The 3,954-nt window shown below is 34.5% G+C and overlaps 1 pseudogene; it reads right to left on the bottom strand.

The window, feature by feature from the left end:
- Positions 1–1,806: 1,806 nt before the first annotated feature.
- Positions 1,807–3,249, bottom strand: LOC103944435 (annotated as a pseudogene).
- Between the last annotated feature and the right edge of the window lie 705 nt (positions 3,250–3,954).

Here is a 3,954-nt window from a genome sequence, read left to right as displayed (position 1 = left end):
CCCTCAATACCCAACATTGTACAAACTACAAAAGTATAACTCACTAAATTTAATGTATATGTTAAAAAAAGTAACGAAGGTTAACTTCCAAATTTTGTATAAGTTGAAAGTAAAAGATATATGAGTTATACGTCCAGAATTGGATTGGATAACCATTAGATTCTAGATATGTTAATTATGAAAAAAAAAAAATTAAAAATTGTCGTTTCAATCTTGATGGCGATTAAATTGAATAATTTTTTTTCACGACTAAGAATAATATTTTAAATTTAACGAATTATCTCATCCCATCCAATTCATTTCTAACATGGCCTAAATTTGATGAATGAAACAAACTCTTTGCAACTTTGACCAAAAAATTAAAAAAAAAAATCTATTAGGCAAGCTTTGGGCTATCTATTTAATTCTAACATGGCTTAAATGAGAAATCGAATGAAACTTGTTTTCCATGAGATGGTGACTTAAATTTATTGTCACATGTGAGGCTGGACCTAACCCACTTTGGCACTTGCAATGAAATTTAATCCCTGAAAATAATAGCTACCAGCTAATAGCTATATAGTCGTAGTCGTGGAAGTTGTTCATGTACGATGTTGAACTTATATGCTCATATACATATATAATTCGATCTTGGAGAGTGAGTATTATGTTTGAATTTTCTAGGTTTAGGTGTAAATTCAAAACTCGTACGATATTATAGGGTTATGTTATAATTAACTACAGACATTGTGTTAAAATTTAACGTAACTAATATTTAACAAAGATTTAAAACGAAATGACCTGAACACAAGCTAAGACAATTTGATATCACCTCTAGTTGGTGCTTGATACAAACCTAACTCAAAAGTATCAAGTGGCCCTTCAAAATATAGTCTCTTTCAATTTACTTTTTTGGCGGAATAGTTTCTTTCAATTGAGTTCGAGATACTATTTGTGACAATCAAAAGAATAAAACTATCAGTCTGTCAAAATTCTAGCTGATTTGCTTCTCCTACCTCAGATGTTTTGAACACATATATTGTTGGTTCGAATGAGGTTGGCAAATATGCCAAAACAATAGTAGTACTAGTACCTAAAGCTTAAACCAAATCGATTGGGTAAACCCAATGCCAAGTAATAAAATTCAGCCGTTCTTTGCAAACTAATAATATCAAGCTTGTGGCTATAGGTATGCAACAAAACTTCCCAAAAGTTTCCTTGCAACTAACCTCAACAAAAATGCATAAACAAATGTTATAAGGCAGACCAAAATATGTGCACGTTTCAATGGGTAAGTTAATTGCCAAAAAGGGAAAAAGTTGCCCCTTGGTTGTAGAAAGCCAATCTATTTTGGCCATAAGACAAATATCACCGAACAAGAAACAAAAAGGAAGGCAAATTCGACCTTTTTTTTAACCTCAATGTATAGCATGCATCGTCTTTTAAACGAATCATGTTAACTTGATGGATTTCACACTATATATCATCTTTCAAACAAATCACTTAACCTGATGGATTTCACAATGTCATAAACAGATGTACACTAGAATTTCGGAAAAAAATTATTCTCTTATAAATCTTGAAAGAGCACTAAGGGGGACAAAATAAAGAAGACAAATTCGAGTCTTATAGTATATAAAAATGTAGAATATACATTGTCAGGTTAAGTGGATCAGATTTATTTGTTAAATTTTTTTATATTCTTGAACTCATATTCAACCGTTAAATTCTATAATACATGTCACACATGAATATGCTCAACATAATAAAATTGGAATCTTTGGCTTGGAAGTGAAAGAGAGAGGGAGTAGAGAGTAGACAAAGCCAGAGGACTTTTAAAGCAAATATTTCTAGTATAATTGGAATCTGTACAATTTTCCTTAGCATATAATTAATAATGTCCTATCATCTTTAAGTTTTAAAATAATAAAATAAAAAAATAAAAAAACAAGAAACAAAAGAATCAGTCAGAGCTCTTACATGCATAGATCAACAAAGAAAATTCATCGACATTTTCTTGCCCTTTCTTTTCCAAATTCTTGTCTTCCAACCAGAGCCTGCAATCCAATCCACTCCTTGTCCTGAACATAAACACAGCAATCCCACATTTTGGATTGAACAACCAGTCATGAATATCCCACATCAAATCCACCAGTAAACCATCCAAAAAAATTGTTTGGTTCCCTCTGAAATTCCACCTCAACCTCTTCACCTGAAAAACCTTGCTCTTGTCAATGCAGACAGATAAAACCGAGGTTTTTGAGCCCGGTTCTTCGGATTGATCACACTTGATCACAATGTCATGTGATACTCCAGTGTCACAGAATTGAGCTTTTGTTGCATACACAGCGTTGCCTGAGAAATGCTCACTCCTAGAAACCAATGTGAATATTTTCTGTGACACGATGGTTTTGTACTTCTCCAAGTCCAAAACTTGTTCGACCTTGTCGCCGAGGAGGAGGCAGAGTTCCGAGTCAGCCAGAACCATGAGGAAAAACCCGGTTGCCGGTTCCGGTCCGGATTCATAATTGGCAGTGGACAAATCCCAGGAAACTTCAATCTTGGTATTGCAGGATTGGAATGCCAAGGTGCCCTTTGGTTTTCCAACTTGTGGGTGTTGGTACTGGATTTGGACGGCTGAGATTTGTTGTCTCCAATTGTGATTGTGAGGCCTTGGGATGTGAATTTGTTGAACCAGGTGAGTGTGATCAAAATCGGGTTCTGGGTTGAGAGCTTGGCTCTGTATAAACATGTCACTTCATTTGGGATTGATGGGGTTAATTTTGGGGTGACATAAGCTTTGTTTGATGGGCCTGAGCAATATGAATCTGAGACCTTTATGGCATGCTCGCTGTAACAAGTTGCTATGCTTCTCATTGTCTATGAGAAATTCGAAGATTGATCTGTATCGTTCTAATTTTATCGGATGTCCCCTGAGGGGACGAAGACAAAGACGGAATGAGAAGAGATGGGGACTCAAAACTTGGAGAGGAAGAAGCGAGGGAGTTTGATATTTCCCCTGGATAGGGAAGAAGAAGAAGAAAAATATACTTGTCTTCTTTATGGTTTTACCTCCATGTGGATGTCCTATCTTATTCACAAAATTAAGTGTAAAAAATAAAAATAAATAAATAAAATAAAGATAATATGTGAAGAAAAATAAAGGGAAAGACAGTGAAATCCATGTGTTCTATGCCAGCCTAACCACATTTATCACGATTCCTTTAACCTTAACAATTCTTTAAAGAGAATATTGAAATCGATTGTGCAATTGCATTCATAGAAAATGAATAACTTAGCATTACACTGATGTGTGCCTCTGTAGTTATACCTGCAAATGCAATATTTAAAGCATAATCTCGGTTAGTTAGCTACTAACCTAGCCTAGACTGTGTTTTGAGTCAACCAAAGATTGACAACCGCAAAATGAGGGAAATTTTGTTAATGGCTTTCCAAAAGAATAGGTCTATAGATCTATCATGTTAGTATTTTTATTGGTTTAGGTTGGAGAGAGTTTCAATAATGTTGTTTAAACATACAAAATCAACCCTATTTGATTATCTAATAGAGAGGACTCTACAATTATATTTGGGATCCTTCTATTTTAGAAACTGTATCAGCAAGTGCGTCAATTATGTATATTTAACTAGCATTACTCATTTTACGTCTACCTTTGCCTTTAAATGTAGAGGACAACAAATTAATTTGGGACCCCTCGCCTACTGGGAACTTTTCCTTTTTCTTCTAGTTATCATCTTATCGGAAGAAAACTGATTTTGTTTAGGCTAAGGTTAGTTGGTGAAATTTTATTCTGCCATGGCTATCTATTTTGGCTTGACCTTTTTTTTCATGATAAACTTCCTAGTAAGGGTGCACTACAACGACGTGGTATTTCTTTAGCATCCAATTGTTGTTTGTGTCATGTTTTGAGGAATCTACTGCTCACATTCTCTTCAACTGTTGGATATTTGGGCA

This window comes from the organism of the source record quoted next, unplaced genomic scaffold (assembly GCF_019419815.1).
Source record: "Pyrus x bretschneideri cultivar Hongxiangsu unplaced genomic scaffold, Pyrus_bretschneideri_v1 Contig9, whole genome shotgun sequence".
NCBI classification, from domain to species: domain Eukaryota; kingdom Viridiplantae; phylum Streptophyta; class Magnoliopsida; order Rosales; family Rosaceae; genus Pyrus; species Pyrus x bretschneideri.
This window is presented reverse-complemented; position numbering and strand designations above follow the sequence as displayed.